General features: G+C 41.2%; 1 protein-coding gene and 1 pseudogene across 2 annotated transcripts in view; one reads left to right on the forward strand and one right to left on the reverse strand.

Annotated features, from left to right (window-relative positions):
* Positions 1-14337, reverse strand: part of LOC112585698 — a 118231-nt pseudogene that overhangs the window by 8132 nt on the left and 95762 nt on the right.
* The window catches only part of LOC112585699 (putative olfactory receptor 2B3), a 33543-nt gene continuing 30346 nt past the window's right edge, over positions 11141-14337 (forward strand). For both annotated transcript variants that reach the window (XM_044945145.2, XM_044945146.2), the window contains exon 1: positions 11141-11563. The gene's annotated coding sequence lies outside the window, so the exon portion shown is untranslated. The remainder of the gene's footprint in view (positions 11564-14337) is intronic.

Consider the following 14337-nt stretch of genomic DNA (forward strand, 5'->3'; position numbering starts at 1 on the left):
AAGGCTATATATTGAAACCCTGCTTATTTAACTTCTATGCAGAGTACATCATGAGAAATGCTCGACTGGAAGAAGCACAAGCTGGAATCAAGATTGCTGGGAGAAATATAAATACCCTCAGATATGCAGATGAAACCACCCTTAAAAGGCAGAAAGGGAAGAGGAACTAAAAGCCTCTTGATGAAAGTGAAAGAGGAGAGTGAAAAAGTTGGCTTAAAGCTCAACATTCAGAAAACAAAGATCATGGCATCTGGTCCCATCACTTCATGGCAAATAGATGGGGAAGCAGTGGAAACAGTGTCAGACTTCATTTTTTGGGGCTCCAAAATCACTACAGATGGTGATTGCAGCCATGAAATTAAAAGACTCTTACTCCTTGGAAGGAAAGTTATGGCCAACCTAGATAGCATATTAAAATCAGAGACATTACTTTGCCAACAAAGGTCCATCTAGTCAAGGCTATGGTTTTTCCTGTGGTCGTGTATGGATGTGAGAGTTGGACTGTGAAGAAAGCTGAGCACTGAAGAGTTGATGCTTTTGAACTATGGTGTTGGAGAAGACTCTTGAGAGTCCCTTGGACAGCAAGGAGATCCAACCAGTCCATTCTAAAGGAAGTCCTGTGTGTTGTTTGGAAGGACTGATGCTAAAGCTGAAACTCCAAAACTTTGGCCACCTCATGCGAAGAGTTGACTCATTGGAAAAGACTCTGATGCTGGGAGGGATTGGGGGCAGGAGGAGAAGGGGATGACAGAGGATGATATGGCTGGATGGTATTACCAACTCGATGCACATGAGTTTGAGTGAACTCCGGGAGTTGGTGATGGACAGGGAGGCCTGGCGTGTTATGATTCATGGGGTCGCAAAGAGTCGGACACAACTGAGTGACTGAACTGAACTGAACTGATACAAATTTAAAAGGAGATTTCTTTTAAAATTCTGTGTTGTCATAACGACACCTTGTTCCACCTGAACTTAACTTTTCTCGAACCTTGAGCTAACCAATGCGTTTTTCTTTTCTTTTTTTTTTAAATTTATTTACTATAATTGGAGGCTAATTACTTTAGAATATTGTAGTGGTTTTTGCCATACATTGACATGAATCCACAATGGGTGTACATGTGTTCCCCATCCTGAACCCCCCTCCCACCTCCCTCCCCATACCATCCCTCTGGGTCATCCCGGTGCACCAGCCCCAAGCATCCTGTATCCTGCATCTAACCTGGACTGGCGATTCGTTTCTTATATGATATTATACATGTTTCAATGCCATTCTCCCAAATCATCCCACCCTCTCCCTCTCCCACAGATTCCAAAAGACTGTTCTATACATCTGTGTCTCTTTTGCTGTCTCGCATACAGGGTTATCATTACCATCTTGGAATGATATAAATTCCATATATATGCATTAGTATACTGTATTGGTGTTTTTCTTTCTGGCTTACTTCACTCTGTATAATAGGCTCCAGTTTCATCCACCTCATTAGAACTGATTCAAATGTGTAATGTGTTCTTTTTAATGGCTGAGTAATATTCCATTGTGTATATGTACCACAGCCTTCTTATCCATTCGCCTGCTGATGGACATCTAGGTTGCTTCCATGTCCTGGTTATTATAAATGGTGCTGCGATGAACATTGGGGTACATGTGTCTCTTTCAATTCTGGTTTCCGCAGTGTGTATGCCCAGCAGTGGGATTGCTGGGTCATATGGCAGTTCTATTTCCAGTTTTTTAAGGAATCTCCACACTGTTCTCCATAGTGGTTGGACTAGTTTGCATTCCCACCAACCGTGTAAGAGGGTTCCCTTTTCTCCATACCCTCTCTGGCATTTATTGTTTGTAGACTTTTAGATAGGAGAAGGCAATGGCACCCCACTCCAGTACTCTTGCCTGGAAAATCCCATGGATGGAGGAGCCTGGTAGGCTGTAGTCCATGGGGTCACTAAGAGTCGGACATGACTGAGCGACTTCCCTTTCACTTTTCACTTTCATGCATTGGAGAAGGAAATGGCAACCCACTCCAGTGTTCTTGCCTGGAGAATCCCAGAGACGGGGGAGCCTGGTGGGCTTCCGTCTATGGGTCGCACAGAGTCAGACATGACTGAAGCGACTTAGCAGCAGCAGCAGACTTTTAGTTAGCAGCCATTTTGACTGGTGTGAAATGGTACCTCATTGTGGTTTTGCTTTGCATTTCTCTGATAATGAGTGATGTTGAGCATCTTTTCATGTGTTAGCCATATGTATGTCTTCTTTAGAGAAATGTCTGTTTAGTTCTTTGGCCCATTTTTTGATTGGATCCTTTATTTTTCTGAAATTGAGCTGCAGGAGTTGCTTGTATATTTTTGAGATTAATTCTTTGTCAGTTGCTTCGTTTACTATTGTTTTCTCCCATTCTGAAGGCTGTCTTTTCACCTTGCTTAGAGTTTCCTTCGTTGTGTACAAGCTTTTAAGTTTAATTGGGTCCCTTTTGTTTATTTTTGCTTTTATTTCCAGTATTCTGGGAGGTGGGTCATAGAGAATCCTGCTGTGGTTTATGTTGGAGAGTGTTTTGCCTATGTTTTCCTCTAGGAGTTTAATAGTTTCTGGTCTTAAGTTTAGATCTTTAATCCATTTAGAGTTTATTTTTGTGTGTGGTGTTAGAAAATGTTCTAGTTTCATTCTTTTACAAGTGATTGACCAGTTTTCCCAGCACCACTTGTTAAAGAGATTGTCTTTCCTCCATTGTATATTCTTGCCTCCTTTGTCAAAGATAAGGTGTCCATAGGTGCATGGATTTATCTCTGGGCTTTCTATTTTGTTCCATTTATCTATATTTCTGTGTTTGTGCCAATACCATACTGTCTTGATGACTGTAGCTTTGTAGTATAGCCTGAAGTCAGACAGGTTGATTCCTCCAGTTCTATTCTTCTTTCTCAGGATTGCTTTGGCTATTCGAGGTTTTTGTATTTCCATACACATTGTGAAATTATTTGTTCTAGTTCTGTGAAGAATACTGTTGGTAGCTTGATAGGGATTGCATTGAATCTATAGATTGCTTTGGATAGTATACTCATTATCACTATATTGAGTCTTCCAATCCATGAACACGGTATATTTCTCCATCTATTTGTGTCATCTTTGATTTCCTTCATCAATGTTTTATAATTTTCTATATATAGGTCTTTTGTTTCTTTAGGTAGATTTATTCCTAAGTATTTTATTCTTTTTGTCGCAATGGTGAATTGAATTGTTTCCTTAATTTCTCTTTCTGTTTTCTCATTGTTAGTGTATAGGAATGCAAGGAATTTCTGTGTGTTGATTTTATATCCTGCAACTTTACAATATTCACTGATTAGCTCTAGTAATTTTCTGGTGGTGTTTTTAGGGTTTTCTATGTAGAGGATCATGTCATCTGCAAACAGTGAGAGTTTTACTTCTTCTTTTCCATTCTGGATTCTTTTTATTTCTTTTTCTTCTCTGATTGCTGTGGCCAAAACTTCCAAAACTATGTTGAATAGTAGTGGTGAGAATGGGCACCCGTGTCTTGTTCCTGACTTTAGAAGAAATGCTTTTATTTTTTCACCATTGAGGATAATGTTTGCTGTGGGTTTGTCATATATAGCTTTTATTATGCTGAGGTATATTCCGTCTATTCTTGCTTTCTGGAGGGTTTTTATCATAAATGGATGTTGAATTTTGTCAAAGGCTTTCTCTGCATCTATTGAGATAATCATATGGTTTTTATCTTTCAATTTGTTAATGGGGTGCATCACACTGATTGATTTGTGAGTATTGAAGAATCCTTGCATCCCTGGGATAAAGCCCACTTGGTCATGATGTATGATCTTTTAAATACGTTGTTGGATTCTGTTTGCTAGAATTTTGTTAAGGATTTTTGCATCTATGTTCATCAGTGATATTGGCCTGTAGTTTTCTTTTTTAGTGGCATCTTTGTCTGGTTTTGGTATTAGGGTGATGGTGGCCTCATAGAATGAGTTTGGAAGTTTACCTTCCTCTGCAATTTTCTGGAAGAGTTTGAGCAGGATATGTGTTAGCTCTTCTCTAAATTTTTGGTAGAATTCAGCTGTGAAGCCATCTGGTCCTGGGCTTTTGTTTGCTGGAAGATTTCTGATTACAGTTTCAATTTCCGTGCTTGTGATGGGTCTGTTAAGATTTTCTATTTCTTCCTGGTTCACTCTGGGAAAGTTTTACTTTTCTAAGAATTTGTCCATTTCATCCAAGTTGTCCATTTTATTGGCATATAGTTGCTGATAGTAGTCTCTAATGATCCTTTGTATTTCTGTGTTGTCTGTCGTGATTTCTCAATTTTCATTTCTAATTTTGTTGATTTGATTCTTCTCCCCTTGTTTCTTGATGAGTTAAGCTAATGGTTTGTCAATTTTATTAATCTTCTCAAAGAACCAGCTTTTAGCTTTGTTGATTTTTGCTATCGTCTCTTTTGTTTCTTTTACATTTATTTCTCAATGCATTTTTCTTATGAAAATGTTTTTCTTCAGTTCAGTTAAGTCTCTCAGTTGTGTCCAGCTCTTTGCAACTCCATGGACTGCAGCACGCCAAGCTTCCCTGTCCTTCAGCAACTCCCAGAGCTTACTCAAACTCATGTCCGTCGAGTAGGTGATGCCATCCAACCATCTCATCCTCTGTTGTCCCCTTCTCCTCCCACCTTCAATCTTTCCCAGCATCAGGGTCTTTTCCAATGAGTCAGTTCTTCACATAAGGTGAAGATCGTGGCATCCGGTCCCATCACTTCATGGCAAATAGATGGGGAAACAATGGAGACAGTGAGAGGTTTTATTTTCTTAGGCTCCAAAATCACTGCAGATGGTGACTGCAGCCACATTATTAGAGTTTCAGCTTCAGTATCAGTCCTTCCAATGAATATTCAGGATTTATTTCCTTTAGGATTGACTGGTTGGATCTCCTTGCAGTTCAAGGGACTCTCAAGAGTCTTCTCCAACACCACAGTTCAAAAGCACCAATTCTTCAGCACTCAGCTTTCTTTATAGTCCAACTCTCACATCCCTACATGACTACTGGAAAAACCATAGTTTTGACTAGACAGCCCTTTGTTGGCAAAGTCATGTCTCTGCTTTTTAATATGCTATCTAGGTTAGTCATAGCTTTTCTTCCAATGAGCAAGTGTCTTTTAATTTCATGGCTGCAGTGGCCATCTGCAGTGATTTTGGAGCCCAAGAAAATAAAGTTTCTCACTGTCTCCATTGTTTCCCCATCTATTTGCCATGAAGTGATGGGACCGGATGCCATGATCTTGGTTTTCTGAATGTTGAGTTTTAAGCCAGCCTTTTTACTCTCCTCTTTCACTTTCATCAAGAGGCTTTTTAGTTCTTCTTCACTTTCTGCCATAAGGGTGTTTTCATCTGAGTATCTGAGGTTATTGATATTTCTCCTGGCAATCTTGATTCCAGTTTGTGCTTCATCCAGTCCAGCGTTTCTCATGATGTACTCTGCATAGAAGTTAAATGAGCAGGGTGACAATATACAGCCTTGACGTACTCCTTTCCTGATTTGAAACCAGTCTGTTGTTCCATGTCCAGTTCTAACTGTTGCTTCTTGACCTGCATACAGATTTCTCAAGAGGCAGGTCAGGTGGTCTGGTATTCCCATCTCTTTAAGAATTTTCCACAATTTGTTGTAATCCACACAGTCAAAGGCTTTGACATAGTCAATAAAGCAGAAGTAGGTGTTTTTCTGGAAGTCTCTTGCTTTTTTGATGAGCCAGTGAATGTTGGCAATTTGATCTCTGGTTCCTCTGCCTTTTCTAAATCCAGCTTGAACATCTGGAAGTTCACGGTTCATGTACTGCTGAAGCCTGGCTTGGAGAATTTTGAGCTTTACTTTGCTAGCATGTGATATGAATGCAATTGTGCAGTAGTTTGAACAATCTTTTGTATTGCTTTGATTTTCTTAAGCTATGTTAATAAACTATGTATTTACTTGAAGACTCGGTCTTCAAGTCGGTTCTGCCTAAGATTCAGAACTGACTTGACAAACCAGTATGTTTTACTCCTGCAAATGTTCTTTTAAGCTATGTTAATGAGACTATGTATTTGCTTGAAAAACTGCCTTTCTTCAAGATTCACATCAATAATTTTATAGCCCAGACAACTCACCTTGTGCCAATGTTATCTCAAAATTCATGTTGTGGGTGAGGGGCTTGGTGCCAGTCTCTGAGTTTTGAGACATTTCCTCTCTCTAATTAGCAGCCTGCTAGTAGCTATATAACATCAGCTAAAGACTAGCAGGAGGCACTCTTTCTGCCCCCTTTTGGTGTCTATGTCAGAAGCTTTCTCTTTTATTCTTTAATAAAACTTTACTACACAAAAGCTCTAAGATCAAGCCTCGTCACTGGCCCCAGATCCAGTTCCTCTCCATTGGAGACCAAGAATCCTGGTGTTTTTCACAGCTCAGCAACAACTTTTCACAGATATTATCTCATTTAATCTTTCTAACAACCCTCTGTGATCTACAGTATATTCTTCCTGTTAACAGATGAGGAAACTTAGAGAAGTTAGGTAACTTGCCTATCATCATTGAGTTAGTAACGTATAGAGCCGAGGACAAAATACAGCAGTCTGACTCCAGGGCTGAATTCACTATGCAATAATACCAACAAGCTTATGAAAAGATGTTAAATTCACCAACAGTGAGAGAACTCTGAATAAAACAGGAAATTATGTCACTACAGTCTATCTATGAGATAGAAACTTTAGAATGGTGGAGATAGATAATACTATCAACTGTTGAGAATGAAAGTTTTAGACTTGTATAACTACTTAGAAGAATAATTTAGGAATATCTAGTAAATTTGAAAGTTCTAAACTGCCACATTCACTGTTACACATAAGTCCTGGAAAAAATAATTACATAGGGAGAAATGTCTAAAACATTTGTGGCAGAATTGTTTAGATAATGAAAAACTTAAAATAAATATTCAATAATAATTAAATGAAATGCGGTACATACGTTAAATGCTTGTTAAACAGAAAGGGTTAGGCCTGTATGTGTTCAGTAGGTAATATCAGAAACATGATGTTGAGTTAAATATTTTCAGAGTGGTGCAGATTTCTTGATATCATTATAAAATTTTAAGTTCATACAAAAAGAACTGTATGTATTGCTTATAGATACAATTATATGTAAGGAAAAACTTAAAGACACACTAAATAGACATTGATATAATGATACCGGTAGATTCAGAGGAGTTGGGAATAATCAAAGAGCACTTCAACTTTATCTGTGTTGGGGCCAGTGTGAGGAAAGCAGGAGAGACTCCATCTTGAAGCCTATCATCCATCTTAAAGACAGGATGTGAACTGAGCCTGAACCCTGCCCAAGAGTGAGGAAATCGTTGCTAGTGAAAACCAGGTCTCCTTGAGACTTCCCTCCCTACAAATGACAAACAGAGATTGTAACTGAGGTCAGGCTGCCCCTGTTAGGTTAACCATGGGGACATTTCCCCTTGATGTATAATCATTGTACCCTCCCCCATTTAACCTTAATTGTTTGTTCTCCTAGCACCTACTTGTTGTAAAACTCAATCATATACAACAAAGAGGTTGCTAACACGTAACAAGTCATGTAGTGGGGGGTATAAAACTGGGCCTCTCAGAAACATCAGGGTCCTTGTTGGGAACTGATTCCCCTTGGATCTGCTGGTGCAATAAACTGACACTCCTTGAGTGTCCTTCGAGGTGTGTTTTGCAACTCCAGATTCCACAACATCCGTAATTATTTAATCCTTTTTTAAAGGGAAAAAAAGACTCAAATTAATATGGCAAAATATTAAACATGTTTTTGCTATACTCTTTTCTATAAATTTTTTCTGCATATTTCTGACTCTGACTCTCTCATTATATAAATATACATAAAGGGAGAGATGCAGATAGATAGATAAACATATATGTATTTTTCTTTCATGAAATAGACATTTTTATTTTCTGAGAGTAGAAGTGATATTTAAAATGTAAAACCAGGTAAGAGTCAGTTTTACAACCTGAGTCAGACCAAATTATTAGCCTCACTAATTATTAGCCTCATCTGTTCCACAGATGTGTTAAAAATAATTCTAGCTTACATTTTATAGCACCAAGTGCAAAAAGCAATGTCAATATTACTTGTGAGCACTTGTCAGACTGTAATGCAAGACTGTTCCTATGTAATCTGTCTACTCTTTGTGTCATCTTCACCCCCAACCCTTTAGACTGCAGAAAAGCATGTATGCATGCTGAATGTTTGACTATGATTATATTGAACTGATAAATAATTTTCCAGAGGTGAGGCGAGAACCCAGGAAAACCAATAAATCAATGGCCTTGGACCATAAGGACATCTTTGTTATAATAGAAATTCTTTGCCTTCAATACTCAGCCCAGTCCATTAATGGTAGCAGCTGAAAATTTTTAAACCAATGGGGAGGACTTCAATGTAAGAGTGGACTCACCTTTTATGGATATCTCATAGATACAGAAAGGTTCAGATTGGTCAGAAATTATGTATTGTAATGACACCCTATGAGCCCCATCAGGTCTGTCCATGATTCTGGACAACTCTGAAACATCCTGGGTCATTGAGCTGTGCCTCTCTGGCCAAGCACTTTCAGAAAGGCCCTCTTTACATCTTTGTTCCAGAGACTGTAGATGATGGGGTTGAGGAAGGCAGAGATGACATTGTAAAAAAGGGCCAGCTTCTTGTCTCTCTCTGGGTCATACCAGGACCTAGACCTTGTGTACATGATCATGACTGGCCCATAAAACATGGTGACCTCAGTGATGTGGGAAGCACATGTGGCAAAGGATCTGACTCTCCCCTGGGATGTACGGGTGCTTAAGGTATAGGCAAAGATGCAAACGTAGGATGTCAGGATGAAAGAGAGTGGGATCAAAAGCAGGATGAAGCCCAAAATAAAGTCCAACTGGTCATTTAGGGATGTGTCTGCACAAGTCAACTTCAGGTTTTTAAGCACTAGCTGCTTGGCCCCTGCAATAAACACTGCACTTTCCTTTATCACAGCCCAGTATCAGTAGATTGGCTTTACTGCTCATGTGAGCAGACCCAAGTTTGGTATGGCAATAGAATTTCTTCCTTAAAGCTCTGGTAGAATTCACAGGTAAATCCATCTATGTCTAAAGTTTTCTCTGTGAAAAGATTTTACACAACATTCACTTTAAAAAATAGATGTATGGCTATTTGGGTTTCTTATGTATTTTCAAATGAGCTTTGATAGTTAATACTTTTCAGTGAATTTGTTCATTTTATCTAAGATATATATTTTTTGGAATTAAATTCTTCATACTATTCTCTTATTAATCTTAGCTTCCCTCATCCTCTGGTGTTTCCTCATATGCATGCACTGATCAGCCCTCATCTGAAGACTGGAGAGGGGCCTTCTGTGGATTCCTGGGCTTGCTCTCTGTGAGGCTTTCCCCTCTAGTCCTTTGCTCTGAATTCTAGCCACCTTGACCTCTGTCTTAGTCAATTCAACTGCTATAATAGAATACCACAGACTTGGTGGTTTAAATAACAAGCATTTATTTCTTGCAGTTCTGGAAGCTGCAAGTTGAGATCAAGGTAAAATCTTTATCACATAATATTAAGTTTTTAAAGGTAGAATACTTGATTCGTTAGGATTTGCCTGCACAACCCAGAAAACCCAGCTAACAGTTGTTCAGATATACAAGAATTCATTTTTTCACTTAAGAAGAAGACTTAAATGGTAAATGGCATCATGTATTAGCTCACAGATGGATAATGTTGATGAGAGGACCCCTGTGATTCTCTGAGCTCTTTCCTCAGGCTCTCAAGACAGGTGCCCATTTCCACTTATGGCATCTCATTCATGGTGATAGAAAGGAGGTTTGAGGGAAGGGGTTTGTATCATAGTCACTTATTCCCTTTTTGTAGGAAAATAAATATTTCACTAACATTTCTCAGCTGAATTCCTCTGGAGTCTTGCTAGAAAGGACCAGGTTATGTCGCTACCCTCACTGAGAGGAATTCTGGGAAAGGGGGAAATGGAACCACAATGTCTGGGCTTGGTCCATGATGTATTCACTGCACCTAACAAGGGTTTTCAGCGAGAGGATGGTTCTCTCAGCAAAGAAGGAAACGGATAGTCATTCAACTAGTGTCTGCCATGATAAAATGTATGTAAAGCGTGATATCACTGAGGTGAGAAAAAAATCCACTTTCATTTAAGGATAGGAAAAAATTTGAGAAATATCCACAAGTCATAACTAAAATTTTGTCATATGGAAGGAACTAGAAGGTAATTATTTTCTCCTTTCTACCTTCCTGGGTCTGTGAACTTTCCTCGATGAACACGATCACTGTTGTAACTCAGTAACAAGGGAATACTCTCTCAGGAGTTATCCTGGGTGTGAAGGAATCCATGGGGAAGGACCTTCAGACTGAGAATCAGAATTTTCCATTTCCCATTCAGCCTCCACCACCTTGCAGCTCAGGTAGAGTCTGGAGAAACAACTCAGGATCCTGGAAATTCTGCAGTCCAACTTGGGGGAAGGGGTGTTAGTAAAGCCAAGGGAAGGGCTGCAGGTGAGAGACTTGGATGGTCCTGACTTGTCATCCCCACCACCCACATCAAGCAGAGAGTGCTTGAGGCCATTTACAATCAAGCAGACCTAGACTGGGATCTCAGCCATTTGACCTTGGAGATGGCATTGCATGGCTCTGAACTTTGGTGTCCTCATCTTGAAAGTGGAAATAACGTGCTTCCTGTACAGAGTAGTCGGAGGACTAAATGGAATGATGCCTCTGAAGTGCTGGGCACACAGAAGGTGTACAGTAAATGTTGGTTCCTTTCCCGTCCTCCTTGTCTAGCCCCAGGAGAACATGTATCCAACAGAAGCCCCCAAAGAGCTTGGGGCCTTCAAAAGTTGCTGCTCTTGAGTTTAGAGTGAGAGTCAGCCACTTTCCACTGTATGTGTGACTCTGTCCTTCTCACCCAAGAGGCTGTGAGGCTCCCCGCCTCTGGTCTGACTTGTGATGGATCATGACAGTGGGTTCAGTGCTCGTTAGGAGCAGAGCCTGGTGGTCTGACAAGAATCCCAGCTCTGCACAGCCTACTTAGTGCTCCAAGTTTCCTTTTCTGTACCTGTAAAATGAAGGTAATAATGCTGCATGAATTTAGGATACATCAAATGTCTGGCCCATAATCACTGCTCGACACAAAGAAACCCAATGAGAAGTATTGTTATGCTACAGGGAACACAGCTCCATTTCAAAGAGAGGAAGCTAAATGACTTGGCCAGGTCACAGTGACCCGGTTGCTCTGACAACAAATCCCTGTGCATCAGATGTTTCCCCAGAGGTTGTTCCTGGGAGCCCTTAGCCACTGAGCAGAAGGGTGGGGCCATTCCTGTGATGCCAGCGGGAAGTCTGCTGGGGCTGCTACCTGGCATTAGATGCAAGAGATGGGAGTATGGATCAGCTTAAGCAGAAAGGGCAGAATCAGGGCATGAGAGCTTTTCAAGGGGAAGAGGATGACCCAGACTGCCCCACTTACCCTCATAAGGAGAGGTGAGACAGGTAAGCCTACAGCATTGAAATGCAGACTGGTGACTCAGGAGAACAGAGGAGAGGTGGGAGAGTGCAGGGGCAGAGTCTGAGGCAGAGGGGAGCTTTAGAGAGCACATCACTGGGGTCATAATGGACCAGTACTTAGTTTTGGCTCAGAATGAGAAAGTATTTTATGAAGGGTAGATTCAAGGCTACATAAGCTTCCTTGAGAGGTAATGAGCCTCCTGTCCTTGGAAGAATGTGAACAGGAGCTGGAGCATCTTTTGCCAGGTAGGCTGCAGAGATGTGTGCCCTGCTAGGGGCTGGATTCTCCAAGACTGCCTCCAGCCCCAAGTTCTGATGAATTTCTGAAGTTGCCCAGAATAGATCTGTGGGGTGTCACTGAGGACTCAGGGAGAGACCTGCAACATGGAACACAACAAAGCAAGATGCTCTGGACTGCTTGCTCTGGACCTGGGCCCAAAACTATCCTGAGCTCAGCATCAGCCACTGTAGACTCAGGCCCCTCCCAGACACAGACCTGAGAAGGACTGGGTGAGCCTTATTTGACTGGGAGGGGAAGACCAGGGCTGGATCAGGGTCATACTCTGACGGCAGCATCTGTCTGCAGTGTATGGGGAGGCTGAAAGTTTCTGGCATTTGTGCAAAGTGTGCCCTGGCAAAAGTGGGTGGATGAAGGTGGCAGCTGCCCCAGGCTTCCTCCAGAGGCTCCTGAGAGCCAACACTGCTCCCTGGGGGTAGGCTCCAGGGGCTTTCTGGCCCATGGTTCTGTTTTCAGTTTTCAACCTTTTTCAGCCTAGCGATACTGCCCAGCTCTTTTTCTTCTTCCCACACTGAGAGATTCAGAGCACTTGGGACCAACTCTCTCAGTCTTTCTCCTTCAACCACCTTATGCCCTGATTTCTCCTGGGTGACTTGTGACCTCTAGACACAGGTAATCTTCTCTGCATCTCTGAGGAACAGGAACAAAAAGTGTAGGGAGAGAAAGAATGTCTATATTCTTTCTTTTCTCTTTTTACCCTGGCTTCTCCACATCTCCCTGTATGTAGATCATTCAATAAGCACTTACCAGATCTTACCATCTGTCAGGCTCTGCATTAAGTAATGAAGTTACTGTGGGAAAAAAAATAAAATTAGGCACAGTGAAGTCAAACTGCTTATGGGGGATATGTCTGACTTGCAGAATTTCCAAGTTATCTTTGGCTTGCCTTAAGTTAAGACAGAACCCAAAGAGCTGGCCAGCTGACATCCTGGAGTTCTGGGTCCTCATCTCTACGACAAAACCCCACTGTGACTTGGAATGCCTCTCCTTTCCATGTCTCCTCCTTGCACCTGGCATCTCGGGCCACTGTGGTGCCCTGTTTCAGTCCAGCTGTTGCAGCAGCTGGAGATCTCTTTAAAGTGTTCGATCTACCTTGGAGTCTGGTGAACAAAACTGAGCCTTGCCTTATGCAATGAAGCCAGGGTATTTGTCTACCTCTCTTAGACTTTTCCCTGTAGGAAAGGGAGTCACCAAAAGATTGAAGCGGGGGGGCCCAGTCAGATTTTTGTTTTAGAACTGGTACTCTGAAGGCCAGGGCGGAGAAAATGGGCTGAAACCAGACTCTTAAATAGCAAACACATTCATTGACTATATGTGAAAACTGAAAACTTAGAAATGGCAGCACATTTGCCAACTCTTGGCCCCAAGAGAGAATATTCTCATATCTTTGGAATTCCTCTAAGGAAGAATGTGGCTTGTAAAGTAGATATTTTTATTCCCATTTTACAGTTGAGGTAACTGAGGCCTAGGAAGCAAACTAACAACCCAAGTTCACATAGCGAGTAAAGCCAGAATCAGGATTCAAATAGAATCCTGAATCCTGAATCCTAAATCTTTTGCCCTTTCCACACTATTGTGTGGTCTCTCTTCTTTGAAACCACCTACCCCAAATACATAATACTTTATATGGAAACTGAGGCCAACTTGTGGGTACAATGTGACCTACAAAGTCTCTATGGTGAAAGGGATTTAGTAAGAATAATTACCTGCCAGCTACTGGATAATGTCTGTGAAGGTCTTGGAAAAGGGCCTAGCATATGGGAGGTTCCAACTGTGTGCAGTCCTTTAGCCAAAGCCAAGAAGCCATCCAATGTAGACACAGGTTCTTGTGAAGACTCATCCAGGGTATCTGAAGGAAAACAAGCAGATTGGAGAACAAATAGGTTGAGTCAAATAAAGTGGTGCCGGGAGAAGGAATAACACTGACAGCATGAAGACTGCTTCACTCCCTGAGCGCTGACAATACACATGACACCTCTTCAGTGATGCTGGCTTCTTCCTGTTCTCCATGAAGAAATGAAGGTTCAGGAAGGTTAAGTTGGGGAAGAGCTAAAAGTCAGTAAGAAGCTAAAGGATGGAATGAAATGCTGGCTTTTGTGGGGAGAAGAAACAGAAGGTAGGCCTCTAGGGGAGTGAAAATTGATTGTGAGCATCAAATATGGTGAAGTCGTTCTCAAGATGTTTGCTTGCATAACTTGGACCTGAATCCCAGTCCCTGTATATGGAGAACCATCCAGAAATGCAATTTACATTTATTATGTATCTATCACATTAGGTCCTCTGTGTGATGCTTTCATGCCAAAATATCATTCAATCTTTGCAGCAAATTTGTAACAAAGAGATAATTACTCTCATTTTGTACTCAAGGAAGTGGCCTCAAAGGGTTAGAGGGCAGGGTAAAGGGCTTACTCAAGGTCATTGACTGAATAAACCTTAAAACCGGGACTTAGAACTCAGTGTG

Source organism: Bubalus bubalis, chromosome 6 (assembly GCF_019923935.1).
Source record: "Bubalus bubalis isolate 160015118507 breed Murrah chromosome 6, NDDB_SH_1, whole genome shotgun sequence".
Taxonomy (NCBI): Eukaryota; Metazoa; Chordata; class Mammalia; order Artiodactyla; family Bovidae; genus Bubalus; species Bubalus bubalis.